This window comes from Pezoporus flaviventris, unplaced genomic scaffold, assembly GCF_033815535.1.
Source record: "Pezoporus flaviventris isolate CSIRO_AGI_PZ_B2104156 unplaced genomic scaffold, CSIRO_AGI_Pfla_v1 ptg000007l, whole genome shotgun sequence".
Taxonomy (NCBI): Eukaryota; Metazoa; Chordata; class Aves; order Psittaciformes; family Psittacidae; genus Pezoporus; species Pezoporus flaviventris.
Genome location: NW_026892555.1, coordinates 25881419 through 25903467, shown reverse-complemented (window position 1 = coordinate 25903467; position 22049 = coordinate 25881419). Strand labels below are relative to the sequence as shown.

The window sequence follows — 22049 nt, the reverse complement described above, 5'->3', positions numbered from 1 at the left end:
CAGACTGTCTTCCCAGCAAATTCTTCATATGCACCACAGGAACTTTGTCCCCCTCTAAAATTGTAAAAGTTCTGACTGAGCCCTGTTGGCAGATCCTCTGGCTTTGACCAACCAGGTGGCCTTTGGTAAGTGTGTATCCCAATGCTTGAAAGTTCCCCCACCCATTGCTCTCAGTGTAGTTTTTAACAGCCCATTGTACCATTTGATTTTCCCAGAGGCTGGTGCGTGGTAAGGGATGTGATATACCCACTCAATGCCATGCTCTTTGGCCCAAATATCTATAAGGTTATTCCGGAAATGAGTCCCATTGTCTGACTCAATTCTCTCTGGGGTGCTTCATCACCACAAAATCTGCTTCTCAAGGCCCAGGATAGTGTTCCGGGCAGTGGCATGGGGCACAGCGTATGTTTCCAGCCACCCGGTGGCTGCTTCCACCATGGTAAGCACATGGCGCCTGCCTTGGGGGGATGTCAGCAGTGTGATATAGTCAATCTGCCAGGCCTCCCCATATTTATACTTCAACCATCATCCTGCATACCAAAGAGGCTTTAACTGCTTGGCTTGTTTAATTGCAGCACATGTTTCACACTCATGAATAACCTGGGCAATAGTGTCCATTGTTAAGTCCACCCCTCGATCACGGGCCCATCTATATGTTGCATCTCTGCCCTGATGGCCTGAAGTGTCATGGGCCCACCAGGCCAGAAATAATTCACCTTTATGTTGCCAATCTAAGTCCATCTGAGCCCCTTCAATCTTAGCCGCTTTATCCACTTGTTGGTTGTTCTGGTGTTCCTCAGTGGCCCGACTCTTGGGTACATGGGCATCTACATGACGTACCTTCACCACCAGGTTCTGCACCCGGGCAGCAATATCTTTCCACAGTGCAGCAGCCCAGATGGGCTTACCTCTGCGTTGCCAGTTGCTCTGCTTCCATTGCTTCAACCACCCCCACAGGGCATTTGCCAACATCCATGAGTTAGTATAAAGTACTGGCCACTTTCCTCGTTCAGCAATGTCCAGGGCCAGCTGGATGGCTTTCACCTTGACAAACTGACTCGATTCACCCTCTCCTTCAGCAGTTTCTGCAACTTGTCATCTAGGACTCCATACAGCTGCCTTCCATCTCTGATGCTTTCCCACAATACGGCAGGACCCATCAGTAAACAAGGCATACTGCTTTTCACTTTCTGACAGTTTATTATATGGTGGGGCCTCTTCAGCACGCACCACCTCCTCCTCTGGTGACATTCCGAAATCTTTGCCCTCTGGCCAGTCCATGATGACTTCTAGAATGCCTGGACGACTGAGATTTCCTATTCCAGTTCATTGTGTAATTAGTGCAGCCCATTTACTCCGTGTAGCATCAGTTGCATGATGGGTAGAGGAGACCCTGCCTTTGAACATCCAGCCCAGCATGGGCAACCGGGGTGCCAGGAGGAGCTGTGCTTCAGTGCCAATCACTTCCAAAGCAGCTGGAACCCCCTCACAGGCTGCCAGTATCTCTTTCTCAGTTGGGTTATAGCTGGCCTCAGATCCTTTGTATCCCCGACTCCAAAAGCCGAGGGGTCGACCTCGAGTCTCCCCTGGAGCTTTCTGCCAGAGGCTGCAGGTAGGACCGTTCTCCTCGGCTGCAGTGTACAGTACATTTTTTACATCTGGCCCGGTCCGGACAGGTCCAAGGGCTACTGCATGAACTATCTCACGTTTAATTTGCTCAAAGGCTTGCTGTTGCTCAGGGCCCCATTTAAAATCATTCTTCTTCTGGGTCACTTGATACAGAGGGCTTACAATCGAACTGTAATTTGGGATGTGCATTCTCCAGAACCCCACAGCACCCAAGAAAGCTTGCGTGTCTTTTTTATTAGTTGGTGGAGACATTGCTGTTATCTTGTTGATCACATCTGTGGGGATCTGTCTACGTCCATCTTGTCATTTTATTCCCAAAAATTGAATCTCCTGTGCAGGTCCCTTGACCTTACTCCGTTTTATGGAAATACCGGCTTTCAGCAGGATTTGGATTATTTTCCTCCCTTTCTCAAAGACTTCTTCCGCTGTATCGCCCCACACAATAATGTCATCAATGTATTGCAGGTGTTCTGGAGCTTGACCCTGTTCCAGTGCAGTCTGGATCAGTCCGTGGCAAATGGTAGGGCTGTGTTTCCACCCCCGGGGCAGTTGGTTCCAAGTGAACTGGACACCCCTCCAAGTAAAAGCAAACTGTGGCCTGCGCTCTGCTGCCAAAGGAACTGAGAAAAATGCATTGGCAATATCAGTCGTGGCATACCACTTGGCTGTGTTTGACTCTAATTCATGCTGAAGTTCTAGCATGTCCGGTACGGCAGCACTCAATGGTGGTGTGACTTCATTCAGGCCACGATAGTCTACTGTTAGTCTCCATTCTCCATCAGACTTTCGCACTGGCCATATGGGGCTATTAAAAGGCAAGCGGGTCCTGCTGATCACTCCCTGACTCTCCAGTCTACGGATCAGCTGATGGATGGGAATCAGGGAGTCTCGGTTGGTGTGATATTGCCGCCGGTGCACTGTTGTGGTCGCAATTGGCACTTGCTGTTCTTTGACTTTCAGCAACCCCACAGCAGAAGGATCTTCTGAGAGACCAGGCAAGGGGGACAGCTGCTCAATTTCCTCAGTCTCCAAAGCAGCAATACCAAAAGCCCACCGGTACCCTTTTGGGTCTTTGAGGTACCCTCTCTTGAGGTAGTCTTTGCCGAGGATGCGTGGAGCCTCTGGACCAGTCACAATAGGGTGCTTTTGCCATTCCCTCCCTGTCAGGCTGATTTCAGCCTCCAGCACAGTCAACTCTTGGGATCCTCCTGTCACTCCAGAAATACAGATGGGTTCCACCCCTTGACAGATGATGGCATCAGGGTACACTGTGCACCGGTATCTACTAGAGCCTTATACTTCTGTGGGACTGATGTGCCAGGCCATCTGATCCACACAGTCCAGTAAATCCGATTGTTCCCTACCTCCACCTGGCTGGAGGCAGGGCCCCTCTAATGGTCGTCACAGCACTGGACACTTAAGTCGTGGTAAAAGGGATTATTCTTCGTTATCACAGGAGCTGGAGTAAAATCAGCTCTTCCACTCCATCTGGGAAACTGCTCACCAGAGACTGAAGCCGTAGCTCTCATGGGACGATCAGTCTTGGCCCTTGCTCCCCTCTTCAATTAACTCACCCGTTCCTCCAAAGCTGAAGTAGGTTTTCCATCCCACTTTGTCATGTCTTCTTAGTGATCCCACAGGTAAAACCATAGGGTAGCCCGTGGCATATACCTCCTGTATGTCCTCTCTCAAACAATAGGACGCCTTTTGTTAATAGCTGAAACGTGTGTTGGTACACGTGAGGAGCTGGATAAATCAGATAGATAGTCCCTCAATTGTTTGAGATCCTGGGACAGTTTTTCCACAGCTGAGATGATGGAAGGGGTGAGATTGTCTTCGAACTCTCAGAGTTTATGAACCATTTTATCCACTGTTAGTGGTACTATGTCATTCCAGGTTAGCGTTGCAAATGAATGGGCATATGATGACAGTGCATTCCGTGTAAGTTTTCCCACATGGGTCGTGTACATTCAACTTCATCTGGATCTGTGGGTGTATACCCGTTATTCGGCTGGATGTGACAGATCATCTCTACGATGGCTGATTACCTCAGAGACTGGATGCCTTTGTCTATAGTAGTCCACTTGGCCGAACAACTCATAACATCGTCCTTGTACAGAAACCTTTCTTTCACAGCTGCCAAGAGCTGCCTCCAAAGACTGAGGGACTTTTTCTCTCTTGCAATTGCTTTGTCAATTCCCCCTTCTCTAGCAAGTGATCCCAGCTGCTTGGCTTCTGTACCTTCTAGTTCGTGACCATCGGTCCCATTGTCCCAGCATCGGAGTAACCAGGTGATGATGTGCTCCCCTGGTTGACGGGTAAAATCTTTTTGCATATTCCGTAGCTCGGTTGAGGTCCGAGGTCGAGAAGTTACCTCTTCTTCTTCTTCTTCATCATATGATCATGACTCCTGATCAGATGCTGGCCGGGTGGTGAGTACATTGTTTCTTCATCTTGCTTCACCCTTCTTGCATCTTTTTTGCTTGTTCTCTTGCGTACAGGGGCAACCGATACTGGTACGAATTGGTCCTCTGGTTTGGCTGCAGTAATTATCACTGTCGTTTGAGGAGCAACTGTACTTGTTGCTGGGGGTGGTTTAGCTGCTGTGCTTGGAGCTGGGGTAACCGCACTGTCTGTTGCAGTCCAAGTTTGAGCAGCTGCTGTACTTGCCACTGGGGTAGCTGTGCTGTTCATTGCAGCCAAGGTTTGAGTAGCAACTGTACTTGTCCCTGGGGGTGGTGAAGCTGCTGTGCCTGGAGCTGGAGTAGCTGCGCTGACCGTTGCTTTGCCCTCAGATCCACTGACACTCTTTTCCTTTTGAAGGTGCTGGATAGTGTTGAACAAGGCCCTGTAAGCATAAGCCAAGCCCCAGCACGTTGCCATGATTTGTCCATCTCTGGTATGGCCAGAATGACCACACACCTCATTTAAGTGTTTTACTAATTATTCTGTAATTTGCAGTTGTTGGGTGGTGAAATTCCAAAGTACTGGAGGGGCCCACTGACTTAGATACTTGCCCACATTATCCCACACACCCTGCCACTCATGGCTGTCCAGCCTAAGGGAAAATCCCTTGGTCCTCCTACATCGTCGTTTGACCCCAGACAAGACCCAAACCTGACTCTGATTAACTCTTGAAATCAGTCGTGGGCAAAACACACTCTGTATGCATGCTACCATGGTGATTCCCATCATGATCAGCAAACAAGTCTCAACAGCATTAAAAGGCCATTCAAAAACTTCAAAACTCTCAAATGTAAATGGTCTGGGGGGACGACTGGGAGGGTGAAAGGATGTCTCCTTCACAGGTTGAGCACCTGAGAAGGAGAAAAAAGATGTGTAATTGCTAAGCGCTTCTATTATATACCTCCCAAAATATAAAGGTGGTGACCACACTGGGAACATAAGCCAGATCAGTTTCATGATCAATGATTCTATTGTATTACAAGTCATTACCATAAAGTACAATGAGACAAAAACCTTAGCCCAAGCCCCACACTTGAAAAACACTAATACAGCAAATACTGGATGGAAGTAAGATATGATATACTGAAACTCTGAGATCAAGAGGAACAACCTTGAGAGCCAATAAATCAACTGTGAGATCAAGAGGAACAACCTTGAGAGCCAATAAATCAGCATTGCGACGAGTAACTATTAATCCGGTCAGATCTGTTGTTATCTCAACCCCTCGAGCCCCATGTTGGGCGCCAAAAGAACTGTAATCGTTTAAACCCTAGCCAGACAGCTTGTTCACTCACTCCCAGTGAATGGTGCCAGGCTGAGAGGAATCGAGCCTCCTCCCCCCCCTCCCTGGGGCTCTCCCCTTCGAAAGGGTGCAACTCCCACAGGTTGAGACAAGAACAGTCCAGCAACCAATGTACAACACAAATCACCACCGCTACAACCAACAACAAGAGAAAATAACAAGGGAAGAGAATACAATACCACCAGCCAAGAAAACGAGTCCCACCTGGACTTCCAGGTAACTCCCAGTTACCCCCCACCCCGGGCATGATGTGCTGTGGTATGGAATACCTCCTTGGCTAGCCTGGGTCAGGCGCCCCATCTCTGCTTCCTCACGGCTTCCCCTCATCCCTGGCAGAGCATAAGCCTCACACCTCTTTGGTCAGGGTAAACATCACTTCGCAACAACCAAAAACGTCGGTATCACCAACACTGTTCCCAGGCTGGAAGTCAAAACACAGCACTGCACCAGCTATCACGAAGGAGAAACATAACTGCTACTGCTGAACCCAGGACAAAATGGAACAGATTTTTTATTTTGAGCAAAGCCAAAGAAAGAATGTATTTCTATAAAATTGAAATCTTTCAGCACAAATTAAATTGACATCTCCTCCTTAGAAAGATCTTGCATGTAGAGAAAAATTCTCTAATATCTCAGTGAAAAAGGCATCTAAGCAATTAATCTATGAAGAAAAATGACTCTATCGTTATGTCACTGTTGGGACAAAACGTGAATTCTCTTGGCAGCTAGGAAAAATGGTAGGATTATTCACAAAGGAACTAAAATACTGGATTTTTTTCTCTAAATGAGCCTGTCAGTGAAAAAAAAAATAATGGAATATAGCTAAAAATCACAAAGGAAGCTTTTCTAGACCTAAAAATCAACAATAGATCTAGTCTTTCCATAATTACATGTTAGCGGAAAACTCATGTAAAATCATGGCAGTCAGGTGAAGTTCCTGATGACTGGAAAAATGGAAATATAACCCCCATTTTCAAGAAGGGGAAAATGAATGACCCAGGGAATAACAGACCAATCAGTCTCACCTCTCTGCCTGGCAAAATCTTGGAGCAGATTCTCCTGCCAGGCATGCTAAGGCACATGAAAAACAACAAGGTGCTTGGTGACAGCCAGCATGGCTTCACTAAGGGGGAAATCCTGCCTGACCAATTTGGTGGCCTTCTATGATGGGGCTACAGAACTGATGGACACGAGTACAGCAGTGGATGTCATCTACCTGGACTTGTGTAAAGCGTTTGATACTGTCCGGCATGACATCCTTGTCTCTAAATTGGAGAGACATCAATTTGATAGGTGGACCACTCGATGGATAAAGAACTGGCTGGATGGCTGCACTCAAAGAGTTGTAGTCAATGGCTCAGTGTCCATCTGGAGACCAGTAACGAGTGATGCCCCTCAGGGATCAGTGTTGGGACTGGTCTTACTCAACATCCTTGTCAGTGGCATGGACAGCAGGATTGAGTGCACCCTCAGCAAGTCTGCCGAAGACACCAAGCTGTGTGTACTGTGTACAGTTCCGGTGTCTTCAACATAAAAAGGACATGGAACTGCTGGAACAAGTCCAGAGGAGGGCAGCGAGGATGATCAGGGGACTGGAGCACCTCCCGTATGAAGACAGGCTGAGAAAGTTGGGGCTGTTCAGCCTGGAGAAGAGAAGGCTGCGTGGAGACCTCATAGCAGCCTTCCAGTATCTGAAGGGGGCCTATAGGGATGCTGGGGAGGGACTCTTCATTAGGAACTGTAGTGATAGGACAAGGGATAAGGGTTCAAACTTAAACAGGGGAAGTTTCGACTGGATATAAGGAAGAAATTCTTTCCTGTTAGGGTGGTGAGGCACTGGAATAGGTTACCCAGGGAGGTTGTGAATGCTCCATCCCTGGCAGTGTTCAAGGCCAGGTTGTATGAAGCCTTGGGTGGCATGGTTTAGTGTGAGGTGTCCCTGCCCATGGCAGGGGGTTGGAACTAGATGATCTTAAGTTCCATTCCAACCCTTACTATTCTATGATTCTATAGTACATCAGGTAGCATATTCAGGTATTTTAAATTGTGTAGTTACAGATAGTGAGTACATATATAAATATAAGCTCACCAATACCACTCTTATTCTGACCCAGTTAACTCCACAGTTCTGAGGAACTAAAGCAAGCAGTGTAAATAGATCAATGAAATACATACCTGTCTATGATGAGATCTAAATTCTGGTATCAACACAGAAATGTAAATTTCTGTTGAATTAATCTACGTTACTTTATATAACAAAAGTAGTTGAAAACATTGCTAATTATTCTTGAGAGCCTAGGGCTCTTACCCAAATAAATTATTACAGTGTCATTTTTATTTTCTTGGGGATTGTCTATCAGACAATAGACATTTAGCAAGCTTATTCTTCTAAAATATATTTTCTGATTACTGTTTATAAAGATGCTTAACATTCTGTTCTCTCAAGAGCAACAAATAGCTGTTTAGAAGTTTGTATGTCTAGGAAGGAAAGACAGTTTTAAAATCATTTATGGTAAGGCATCAAACAACAGTCAGAAGCACTGAGTTTGTAAAACATGTGAGCAGTATTTGTTGTAAGTTAGGTAATAGTTTTACACAGATTTAAACAGGGCTAGACCTGGTCTCATTACAGTTGAAGGGAAAACTGCCTTGACGTCAGCAGAGAAATGTTGCGTTCTTTATATCCCTAACCTATATTATTAAAATATGTAAATATAAAATATATAAATCTATAAAAATAATATAGGATATAAATCCCTATATTATTAAAAATAATGAGCTCTAAAGATGTTAAGAGTCTTAGCCTCTTGTGCTTAAGGATATTGCACTTAATGTGCAGGGCATCAGAGCAATAGGGTAAAAATTCCATAAAAATGAAGTTATGTCCTTGGTTTTATCAGAAGTACAGGTGTCTGGTGTGATCTGAGGTGATCTACATTATCCAGGGGATGGCAGATATATCATCAGACCTTTAGGGGGCCTATACTTTTCTGTAACATTATCTAAGGGCCAAGCAAGCCAAACCCCAGGGCCAAAACAGTATCAGGTACCTAGACAAGTGTTAATGAATCTCCACCATTGCAGAGGGCAGGGATTCAGACCCAAATTACATCTGACTGTCAGTGTCTACTGGTGTCTTAACACCCTCCACCATCACTTAAAATTGGGAACAGGATTTAGAAAACTAAATAGAAGAGTCTAATGACATCTGAGATTACTTAGGACACACAGCCTGGCTTCCTAGAAAGGTGAAGCTTTCGTAGGTCCCATGTTATTTCCATCAGCCTTTTGCACATCTCAGACAAAGGCACCTTAAACAGTGCTGGATGCCCATTCGTAAGCAACTGAATCACACTAATAGTGAATACTAACAGTAGAGCCCAGAAAAAAGATTCAATTCACTCTGATACAAACATTAACTGGTTGATCAGCTGAATTAGTTTCTCTGTTTCACTGACTTCAGGAAACAGACTTATTAGTATATAGGATACGTGTACAGCATATTTGAACACTTAAATTTAAGTGTTGCTTTCTCAAACCAAATCCCTTTCCAAATCTAACCTTACAGCTTGCACACTTGTTGGAAAATTTACTTCATGCAAATCTCCCTGCACAAATCCCACCATAAGGATGTATATCATTAAAAAGACTCAACATTCTCACACTGAATATCTTGAGATCCTTGTTTCCCAAGTGTTAAATAATTTGCAAAGCATGGACATTCTGACAGCGCATATGTGTCAGTGTCATGAACATCTTTAAATCTCTGTTTGTGACCACAGTAATGATATAATGCATGAAATTCCAAAATAAGATTCTTTAACAGAGCACAATACCTAGTTATCCGTAACACTCCTACTAACATCCAGTTTTATTCACTAAGTATTAATACTTCAATACAATAAGCCACAGTAGAGAAAATCGTCAGAAATTAGTCAAGTCCTCCTGAGCTGTGTCAGCAATCCACACACACATCTACATATCTTTTAGAATCAGGCAGTGTTAGTCCATTTCAACTGCACTAAGGATTTCAAACTGAGCAAAAAATTAAATCAATCTTTCATTTCTTTCTACCCCTCCTCTATTTTTCATTCTGTAAAGTCAAATACACCAAATTACCAACTGGAGCATGTCATCTATGCTCATAAACAGCTTCTATCATCTTGGAGTACAGAACAGACATCACTTTCTATCGAAAATTGCTTAGCCTCAGCCAACTTCAATCTCTTGCCAGTAGCCAAAGGAAAAGTCTATTGAAATGAAATCTTCCACTGTAGTTTTCCCTATTGTATTTTTACCAGGTTTGTTTTTTTTTTCAGTTCTAATTTTAGAAGTCCCACCACTGTGGATTTTAAAACTTGACAAAACTCCAGCAAATATACAATAGTTAGCAATCCTGCACTGGCAGAGAAATAGGCTCTTGATAAATCTTTCCATCTCTAGTATCTCTAATTCTATGGCTCAATAATGACAAATGATTTTACTTGGCTGCTGGCAATAGTCTGTGTGAAGACAAGTTGACAGGAAAGAACAGAAAACTAAAAAAAATGTGATGAAAACAGGAGACAAGAAAGAAAGAAGTAAGAAAAAAAAACGAAGGAGGAAAGTTGAAAGAAGGAAGGTCATAATGTGATTATAGTACAGGAACCCTAAAAAACAAGATTCAGTTTCCACTTCTACCATAAGTAAGATGCCAGCATAGCAAGTTTTTTATTTCCCCAGTGCCTCATTCTCACAATACTATGTTTTTAACATCCAGGGGTACGTGAGCACCAGGTCTGCCTGTTAGTGGTGTCTAATAAAAAACATTAATACCTGGAGAAGTGACAGGCCAATTTTTTACTGTATTTCATAAAAATCCACAAATATTCAAACAAAAAAGAAGCAGCTTAGATACTGTGAAGACAAGGCAATATGAATGTTTCTGGAACAATTTACTTACAAAACAGTACATTCATTCAAAAAAAGAGCAGTTTTTAATTATGCATTTTATAACATTTACAATCTGATCCAAAATCTATTTTACTTGCTAAGACTTTTACATTTATTTAAATACATTATGAGCAGACTATATGGTTTTGTATTGGGGTATTTGTATGTATTTGTATTGGGGTACCAAAAATTATTCAAACTTTAATTCTGAAAGAGAAGATACTCTCTATCTTCCGGCATAGTACCATAGAACCACAGAATAGTTAGGGTTGGAAAGGACCTTAAGATCATCTAGCTCCACCTCCCCCTGCCACAGGCAGGGACACCTCACACTAAACCATACCACCCAAGGCTTCGTCCAACCTGGCCTTGAACACTGCCAGGGATGAAGCATTCACAGCCTCCCTGGGCAACCCATTCCAGTGCCTCACCACCCTAACAGTAAACAACTTCTTCCTTGTATCGAATCTAAACTTCCCCTCTTTAAGTTTGAACCCATTACCCCTTGTCCTGTCACTACAGTCCCTAACGAATAGTACCTCTCCAGCATCCCTATAGGCCCCCTTCAGATACTAGAAGGCTGCTATGAGGTCTCCACGCAGCCTTCTCTTCTCCAGGCTGAACAGACCCAGCTTTCTCAGCCTATCTTCATACGGGAGGTGCTCCAGTCCCCTGATCATCCTCATGACCCTCCTTTGGACTTGTTTCAGCAGTTCCATGTCCTTAGTATGATGAGGACACCAGAACTGCACACAATACTCCAGGTGAGGTCTCACGAGAGCAGAGTAGAGGGGCAGGATCACCTCCTTCAACCTGCTGGTCATGCTCCTTTTGATGCAGCCCAGGATACGGTTGGCTTTCTGGACTGCGAGTGCACACTGCCGGCTCATGGTCAGGCAGATTCCCCCTTAGTGAAGCCATGCTGGCTGTCACCAAGCACCTTGTTGTTTTTCATGTGCCTTAGCATGCCTTCCAGGAGAATCTGCTCCAAGACTTTGCCAGGCACGGAGGTGAGGCTGACTACTCTGTAATTCCCTGGGTCATCCGTTTTCCCCTTCTTGAAAATGGGGGTTATATGTCCCTTTTTCCAGTCATCGCGAACTTCACCTGACTTCCATGATTTTTCAAATATGATGGCCAGTGGCTTAGCAACTTCATTCACCAGCTCTTTCAGGACCCGCGGATGGATTTCATCGTAATTCTTCACATAACCCTACTGATAATGCTCTCTACCAAGTTTTGGTACTTATACTTTAAAAAAAGTCAACAAAACTAAATTAACCTTTGTTTGAAGTGTTGTAGACATGTTTTTCACCTTTTTTGATCTGGTATTTGTCTCTTTTAACATATTCACTACTTGAATGACTACACAAATGATCAAATTGAAATGCTGTATTTACATTTTATTATATCCCTCTACTACTTATTATGAAAAATGTTAAATAGTTCTGAGACAAGTGAGTGATGAAGACATATTACTGGCTCTTTTACATCACTTCTATTGATCTTGTCAAGCATTGGGAAAGGCAGCAAACATTCTTCAACTATTCCACTTCATATTTGCACAAGAAAGGTTACAAAGATGAGTAAGCTACATGATCGATATGAAGACTCATGATATAAATGGACACAAAACTTAGATCTCCATGCCCACGTGCCACAGTCACTTACATTACCTCCTTTTCCAAACATGTTTAAAAATACATGCAACAAAGAAAGAGATAATAAAGACCTTACCAAAGCTGGCATTCCATGTACAAGTAATGAAGGACAGAATGCAGCACTTTATAATCAGTAAGGAAAATAAAATAATGGAACACAGTCCTAGGTTCTGTTTGTTCATGGTTTGGGGTTTTTTTATATATATTATTTTATTTTTTTAAATATACAAAGTAATTAGGAAAGAAAAAAAAACCCTCACTCACAAAGACTAAAATCATGCTGTATAGTTAGCACTATAAAACTATTACTTGTAGTAATACTAACAGATTTTATTGTGTGGAAGACAGATCATTTATTTCTACATGCAGTTAACTGTAATATTACTATTCTGTACAGCATGTAAACCATGACATGTAGACAAACACAGTCTGTCAATTTCTCTGCAAAGACAGTAGGTCAAAGCAACATCCTAGAAGAGCATCACACAACAAGTCTGAAGTAAGAAAGAAAAATATGACAGGATCATCACTTTCAGATCTGTATGCAATACAAACCAGGAAGCAATTTCCTCTTTGGTGCATGTTGCAAATGCCCACTGATAACATTTAAAGGAAGTGTCCTTCTACTCATTGAAAGCAATGCTTGGTTTCTTCTTTTGCAATCTTCTTTTGCAATCTTCTCTTGCAATTTTAAAGAAATTGATACGTTTCCATATGCCTTTCAGCTGGTAATTTTCTGACAAGGTAAGTAAGTCTCCCCTTGCCAACCTGTATTTCACACTTGTGAAATTTGATTGTATGTCAGCAAAAATTAACAGGACCAATGAAATAAAATGGCTGTTTCTCTACAAGATCAGGAGGAAAAAATTAAAGAGCAGATTTTCTGAGGTTAGCATTTCTTTTCAAATTATCTATACAACTGTGAAACCAGTTCAGCTGTTTCATAGAAGAGAAAAACGCACAACAGCATCTTCGTGTATTACAGACATGCCATGTGAGAGGGAAAAGCTTATGAAAAATTGAAGCAGATTTGTCTCACAGCAGTTACTTTGTCCCCCATAATCGTGGCATGGTATGAAGAGTACTGCTGAGTTAATACAACCAGAATCTCAAAGCTGAGGGCATCAGTCTTAGAAGTACATTATTCCCCTAAGCTCTGAACTGTCCAATACTGAGGCAAAACCACTGCTACCAAGAGGCAGCAGCAGAGAGACAAATCTACTTCCACCTTGCCCCTACAGTGACAGATGCTCTTTTAAGATGCAGCTATAAGGAATTTGTTCCAATATTCTTCCCAACATGCAGAGGCACCTTCTATGAATGCTCCACAGTACAACTGTCCCATTCCACACTGCTATTCCGCACTGGGGTCAATTACAGTACGATTCATAAAGAATGAATACAAAAGGCAAAATATTTTTCATCAAGTCATAAAACAATTGTCAAATATTATGCTTTATGTTTTCTCACAGTGTGATAAAAACTGCTATTTTTCTACAATGAGAACTCATCAAGTGTCTTTAATGTTCTATTGTGGCTCCTTGCTTCAGCTGCATATTCCATGTCACAGCGGTTTTAATCCCAGAATTTTAAACCCCTTTCCCAACAACAGGTTCAAGTCTCATCACCTGAGACTGGGTTGCTTAATGCCACAACTGACATCACAGGAAACAAGTTTTTTCACATCCTGAAGCCTTGATCCTGAAATTAACAGGAGATTTTAATCATGACAAAAACACCTGAACAAGCCCCTAAATCAATTATGTACTGTAATACATTAAAAGGTATGCTAGGAACATTATGACAACATCTGAAGTGCAGATTCCTCCTCAACTGGTATAATTCAGCTGTTAGTAAGTAGAGAAACATTGTACCAACACTTACAGTTAATAACTAAAACTACATAAATATTTTTTCTATATCAGTAATTTACATGTCAATTTGAATTCAGCAAAGAGATAAATTGTTACCATGTATTTGCTCTTACTATACAGCAAAGATACTTATAATGAATGATGATAAGCAGGAGCATGAATGAACAGTTGCCAGGCAACCAATAAATAAAGGTTCCAAATAGCATGACCCCTCTTTAAAGGATAAAGCTCTAATCATAATTATTTTTCAAATCCATTTCAGTGCCAACTAAAACCATATTTGCAGTGCTAATCCTGGTCTTCCTCATACAAAATGAAACCAAATCTGTCATTTGACATATCACAGATAACAAATTAAACAGACTTAACCTGTTCCTTCAGATTATGGTCAATAATGTAGTTTGAGGATAGCAAACAGGTCAGACAATAGAGTGGAATCAGACACAGAGGTGAGAAGAACTAAGCAATTTAAATAGATAATTTAAATATTTTTTTTTAATTACATTGTTACTTTAAAGATCTTCAAAAAGCATTAACCGAAAGTCCTCCAGTGTTTAACCCCACAGTAAAGCAGAAGAATGAGACAGACTAAAATACTGAAAACAGATACAGTTTGAAACATTTTCTATATAATACTGCATTCTAGCTTATAAACTCTTACAACTCTGTCTTGAGTGCATAAGAAGAGCTGAGGTGCCTAGAGCAAGCACTGACCTTTTAGATGGATTCAAATAAAACTGAGGAAGAGCAACATAAATCTTAAACCAGTTAAAGAACACAATATATCCACTCTGAAGAAACAATGAATGGTTATGCAGTTTTACATTATGCCTTCTGAGTAATGGAAGGTGGAAAGCTTGCATTTGTTCAGGGGTTTTAGGTGAGCTAACAAATTGTGTATTTGTTTTAGTAAGACCTCATGTCACAAAACATTAGGAATATCATAATTTTGGAAGTATTCCTAATTTTGGTAGATTTATCTTTCCCTACATAAAGTGATTACATAAATCTTTTAACCATTTTATTTCTTTAGTTGAATTGAGAATCACTAAGAGGTCTGACATTTAAACACAAAACAGGCAAAAATTTCCAATAGGAGAGTAAGATGAGCCACAAGTATAAACAAATATGTCTTCTTCTAACATACTACATCCATTGGGAACTCATAAGAACCAGGACCATCTTTTCAATCTGTCTTTGAACAACATACATGTAACATAATCCATAAACTCCCCTGCAACATTAGAAGCACAAAATAATTTCCTGCTTTACAGTAAGAAATTGACCAATCACAATTTTTGTAAACAGGAATCATTGTTTATATTACAGTAGAGAATGCACTCTGCCAGCTACTAGCCTCTATTTCTTCCTGTCAAATAAGAGACAGCTTATACAGTAGTCATTTACCTTCTACGACAAGAAAGTGTTCTGTTGCCTATCGATCAGACACGTAACTTTACCATTATTTTCCTTATCTAGATATATCTACTCATTAGAAGCCTTTACAGGAGATTTTCTATACATCTGAATTTCCTCAAAAGCAAATAGGAAATGCACCACATTATATCTGTATTTTTATGGACTACTATTTCAACCACTAACCACCTCCACCACCTGATTCAGTAATTCCTCTCCATCCTAGTAATTTCAATTTGAACTTCTTGTTCTAACAGAAATCCAATTCATTTAGCTGATACCTTATATAAGAGTAAGATTCAGATTTTAAATAACTGAGAATCATGCACACTGACTACAACTAGAAACAATGCAGAAGATCGTGGAAGTTCCTTTTAGGACACATGCCACTAGTTATACCAAAACCATCTTAACTGCTTCTATACAGTTTTGAGCTTGAATTTTAACAAATTATAGAAATATTGTGTTGCACTTGCAAACCTGACAATCAAGCCCACTTCTTAAAAAGTGTGTAAAGGTGATACTGGAGGACTTTTTCCCATTCCAAATGTTTATTCCCTTTCAGTTACCAGCTGAAACATTAAACTGGTCTGGTTTTAAGCTTAAAAGACCCAGAGCCTATGGGAGAAAAGGTCATGCTTTACCATTCAGCAGGAGCTGGAGGCTAATTGTAAAGTCATTAACAATGAAAACAATGGGGTTCACAGGCACTTATTGACATGAAAGAAAGTAATGGTATTTTCCTGAAGTTCAGATTCTACTGTATTTTGTTCCACAGTATGCAGTTTAACTCTTCCACCTCTGAAAACAGAGAAATAACTGTATGGCCTTAAAGAGCTGCATAATTTTCAGACCTACCATACGAATTCAAGTCTACATATTTAGCGTTAGAAGAAGGAAAACAAAGCATAACAGCTTGAGGAGAAAGATGATGAAGCATGCTTTCTCTTTAGTGTTTTCCTCATCACAGATGCAGTCAATGAAGCTAGGTGCCATTCTCAAAAAACACTTCTCTGCTCAACAGGGTTTACGCAGATGCTCAATTGAGTAACAGTGGGCAGTATTAGCATCCGGAGATTAATCTTATTCTAGATGCATGCTGATCCTGTCTTCCAAACAAGATATTCTTGTTTCAGTAACCATTTTTCCCTTAACAAAACAGTGACATCATTTTTCAATTTCGTTTCTATTAAATATTTCATAGTAAATATATACACACATATAATTTAAATATATAAATAAATCAACAGATAACATTAGAAGATAAACTCACAGGATGATACCAGCTCAAACAGTACAGTATTATTGGCTTTAGGAAAACATGAATATATACGTATAGTCTATATGGATGACACTTGTGAAAGACCATTCTGCAGACACTCCAAATAACACAGATTCATAGAACAGTTAGGGTTGAAAAGGACCTTAAGATCATCAAGTTCCAACCCCCCTGCCATAGGCAGGGACACCTCACACTAAACCATACCACCCAAGGCTCTGTCTAAACCGGCCTTGAACACCGCCAGGAATGAAGCATTCACAACCTCTCTGTGCAACCCATTCCAGTGCCTCACCACCCTTACAAAAAAAACTTCCTCCTTATATCCAATCTAAACTTCCCCTCTTTAAGTTTGAGCCCTTATCACTTGTCCTGTCACTACAGTCCCTAACGAACAGTCCCTCCCCAGCATCATTATAAACCCCCCTTCAGATACTGGAAGGCTGCTATGAGGTCTCCACGCAGCCTTCTCTTCTCCAGGCTGAACAGCCCCAACTTCCTCAGCCTGTCTTCATACGGGAGGTGTTTCAGCCCCCTGATCATCCTCATGGCCCTCCACTGGACTTGTTCCAACAGTTCCATGTCCTTTGTATGTTAAGGACATCAGAACTGCACACAATACTCCAGGTGAGGTCTCACAAGAGCAGAGTAGAGGGGCAGGATCACCTCCTTCAACCTGCCGGTCATGCTCCTTTTGATGCAGACCAGGATACGGTTGGCTTTCTGGGCTGCAAGCGCACACTGAAGCCGGCTCATGTTCATTTTCTCATCGAACACCACCCCCAAGTCCTTCTCCGCAGGGCTCCTCTGAATCTCTTCTCTGCCCAACCTGTAGCTGTGCCTGGGATTGCTCCAACCCAGGTGTAGGACCTTGCACTTGGCATAGTTAAACTTCATGAGGTTGGCATCCGCCCACCTCACAAGCGTGCCGAGGTCCCTCTGGATGGCATTCCTTCCCTCCAGCGTATCAACTGAGCCATACAGCTTGGTGTCATCTGCAAACTTGCTGAGGGCACACTCAATCCCACTGTCCATGTCAACGACAAAGATGTTGAACAAGACCGGTCCCAACACTGATCCCTGAAGGACACCACTCGTTACTGGTCTCCAGATGGACATTGAGCCATTGACCACAACTCTTTGCATGCTGGCATCCAGCCAGTTCTTTATCCAGCCAGTGGTCCACCTATTAAATTGATGTCTCTCCAATTTAGAGACAAGGATGTCATGAGGGACAGTATCAAACGCTTTGCACAAGTTCAGATAGGTGACATCAACTGCTCTACCTCTGTCCATCAGTTCCATAGCTGCATCATAGAAGGCCACCAAATTGGTCAGGCAGATTTCCCCTTAGTGAAGCCATGCTGGCTGTCACCAAGCACCTTGTTGTTTTTCATGTGCCTTAGTATGCCTTCCAGGAGAATCTGCTCCAAGACTTTGCCAGGCACGGAGGTGAGGCTGACTACTCTGTAATTCCCTGGGTCATCCGTTTTCCCCTTCTTGAAAATGGGGTTATATGTCCCTTTTTCCAGTCATCGCGAACTTCACCTGACTTCCATGATTTTTCAAATATGATGGCCAGTGGCTTAGCAACTTCATTCACCAGCTCTTTCAGGACCCGCGGATGGATTTCATCACGTAATTCTTCACATAACCCTACTGATAATGCTCTCTACCAAGTTTTGGTACTTATACTTTAAAAAAAGTCAACCTTTTCTCATAAATTAACCTTTGTTTGAAGTGTTGTAGACATGTTTTTCAACTTCATGAAGTTGGTATCTGCCCACCTCACAAGCATGTCAAGGTCCCTCTGGATGGCATTCCTTCCCTCCAGCGTATCAACCGAACCACACAGCTTGGTGTCATCAGCAAAGTTGCTGAGGGCACACTCAATCCCACTTTCCATGTCACCCACAAAGATGTTGAACAAGACTGGTCCCAACACCAATCCCCGAGGGACACCACTCGTTACTGGTCTGCAGCTGGATATTGAGCCATTGACCACAACTCTTTGCGTGCAGCTATCCAGCCAGTTCTTTATCCACCGAGTGGTCTGCCTATCAAATTGATGTCTCTCCAATTTAGAGACAAGGATGCTGTGTGGGAAAGTGTTGAACGTTTTTTCACAAGTCCAGGTAGATGACATCAACTGCTCTACCCCTGTCCATCAGTTCCATAGCCACATCACAGAAGGCCACCAAATTGGTCAGGCAGGATTTCCCCTTAGTGAAGCCATGCTGGCTGTCACCAAGCACCTTGTTGTTTTTCATGCGCCTTAGCATGCTTTCCAGGAGAATCTGCTCCAAGATTTTGCCAGGCATAGAGGTGAGACTGGTCTGTATTCCCTAGGTCACCCATTTTCCCCTTCTTGAAAACGGGGTTATATTCCCCTTTTTCCAGTCATTGGGAACTTCACCTGACTGCCGTGATTTTTCAAATATGATGGACAGTGGCTTAGCTACTTCATTCGCCAGCTAAACATACAAAGGATTTACTTTTGAGGAACAGAAGATATAATCACTATACTGAGAAACGCGGGGAAGGCAGGAAGGGAAAGCTGGCTGTTCTATTACCTTTTGTGAGTTTTGTTTCAGTTTTTCAATTTTACATTTAAAATGTTCTTTTAACAATTATTATTCCATCCACTATCTCATTCATGTCTACCTTCCTCTGCAACTGTACAGAATTAGCTGAAAATAGTAGAGAAACTCTACACTGATGGACTAATTCTTCTGTTAGTGCACGCACTTACTGACGTTATCATTTTGGACCAGTAGTTCAGCACTGAGAGGATGGAGCTAGCAGTGTAGTCCTTAGCTTTTCTCATGATGTCAGAAACAAAGTCTCACAAAAATGCCACTGGCAATCACTGGACTTTAAAAATGATACTATGTGAACCCTAAGCCTTATCATGATTAAAATATCAGTTTACAGTCATCTGTCATACAGCTTTACCATAAAGCTCTCACTGACTGAAGAGTGCAAGTGTGCCCCTCCAGAGTCCTGTACTCCAATATCTGAATCCTACGCAACTATGGCTATACATGAAATACTACATACATGAATACATTTCTGGACTGACAACTTGGCTATCATTGGAAGCTTAAAGACTTCATCCATGAAAACGTATGGTTAAAAGAAATTTCACAGAGGGCAACCAAACAACGAGGAACAATAATGTTAACACAAGCTTGTAAACTTCAGCTTTCTGTTTTCTTTTAAAAGATAATATCATTATTTAGTATCTTCGAGCTATAGTAGTATCTGCTAAGAACTGCCCTGGCTCACAGCCTAACAAACCCATATTGAAACAAACAACCCAAAACAAAACATCATATACTATTGCACAGATTTTGTCTATCGATCAGGAATGTGGATCAAATAAGACAGAACAACAAAAGGAAATAAATGATATCCACATTTTCTAATGTTCAACAGGTATTATCTGGACTTTGTTTAGAGACAGTAAGGAATGAAAAAAAAAGAAAAAAAAAAAAAAACAACTGCTTTCTAACCACCCTAAGTATTTTTCAATAACATTTCATTCAACTGTGCGTATACTACTTCTTTCCTGAACTGTACTTTGCATATTCTTATTGCTATAAGAAACAATTGACATATTTTCACAATTTACTATTAAGTACAACTGGTTTATGCACTCACGCTGACACGGAGGATTGTACAGCACAATACATGCATGCTGTTGCCAAGTCTTTTGCCTCAAATTTCCCATGCTTTTAGCCTTTGCAGTTCCCAGTGAAAACAAAGTTGAATTTTTAGTGCTATTCAAACAATGCGAACACGGCAATGGCTGTTCTGGGGCAGATCTTAGGTCTATGTAGCCCAGGACCATGTCACTGAGAGTTGTCAAAAGCCCAGGGTAAAGCCTCATATTAGGAAAACTTAAATACCAGAGTATTTAAGTTAAAACTTAAATACCCTGAAACTCTTCTAGCTCCCAGCAACCTGTTGCTCAGACTTAAATATGAAAAGAGACTGGGAGCACTGACATAAGATAACACTTTGTTTCTGAAGGGCTGAGATGAAGAACAGGAGATGGCCTATTTCAAAGGGAGAAATATGTGCTCTCATCACACACACATGCTACTTCATTCCACCCAGCAGCGTTTCTTGCTTCCAATACTGCCTTTGCCCTCAAAATGTACTGTTTTCCATATGGAAGAGGCTGCAGAAAAGAAAGTGCTTCCCTTCTTTTCTCATAAAACCTCCTTCTGACTAGAGTTGGCCTCCTGTTCATATTCCACTTGACTAAACCTATCTTTTTTCTCCTCCCACACTAGCTCCATCTGCCGCCCGTCTCTCCAGCAGAGCCAGATGCCAGCAAAGCAGACTGCTGTGGGAGGAGAAAGTTCTGTCGCTGGAATTTCTTCCCTATACCCTGCAGGGGGCCAGGCTGTGAAGCCTGAAGAGGATGCAGAGAGCAACTTCCTCTCTTCCATACTGTATTCCCCTGCTCATCGGTAAAGAAGGCAGCTGAGGACATGAGCAAAAGAAGGATAAAACTTCAACATTCACTCTGAAATTTGTGACTTTAATATTTATATGGCAAAAGTCTCACAATTGTACTCTGGACCTGAGCACAGTACACACCACATAAACATGCAAGAAGACACGAGTCCTGCCCCAAAGAGCTTACAATCAAACAGAAGCAGAGATGAACACTGCTTATAAGGAACAAACAAGACCAACTAGAACGTAGATGACAGAGAAAAAAGACTAGGACTTATAAATGGGAAAGACCTTAATGATGGAGTAAAAAGACAACACTGTCTGAAGAAATAAAAGTCAAAGAGACAAGCTATGGTTGTGTGTTGTCAGGCTGAGAGAAGGATTGCAGGTTGCAAAGGAAACTGCCTGTAGAGAGAGAAAGACTTGAATGAAAGCAGTCATGGGGAAAGAAAAAGTGTGTGTGTGGGGGGGGGTTATACATTTGAGGTCATCTTGCGTGACTCGGGGGAAGAAGTACAGGTAAAAACTTCAGACAAAGAAGGAAACAGTCTAGGAACGGAGGATCATCTGCAGGAGTAGATCCTGACAGAGACAGTAGCAAAAATGAGTGTTAGTGACTGAGAACAAGAACTTATATGAAACAAGCAAGTGTGCATGTGTGCGAGACAGAGAAAAGACACAGGCTTTATTCTTTCAAAGAATTGTGGGAACCCAGGGGATGAAAGAAACTAGAAACAAAAACGAGGGCAATGGATGGGTGCAGCATAAAGTTTAGAGTGGCACTGGCAGAATGGAAGAAAGTGAAGGCACACAGGGATTTAAGAGAAAAACAGAAGTTGAAAGAGCCCACAGTAAATTAAAAAGAGACACATGACAAGAAAGATTAAGAAGTCAAACAGGGAAAGGAAGAGGGAAATACACACCACGCTGAAACAGATTGAGAAACGGGGCTCACAGCAGAACGAATGAAGTGACAGGAGAGAGAAAAAGAAAGGAAGAATATATGTAAAGATGATAAA

The 22049-nt window shown here is 42.0% G+C and overlaps 1 protein-coding gene across 2 annotated transcripts in view; it reads right to left on the bottom strand.

Moving 5' to 3' along the window:
* Positions 1-22049, bottom strand: part of MMP16 (matrix metallopeptidase 16) — a 201730-nt gene that overhangs the window by 178632 nt on the left and 1049 nt on the right. The gene's annotated exons all lie outside the window — the stretch shown is intronic.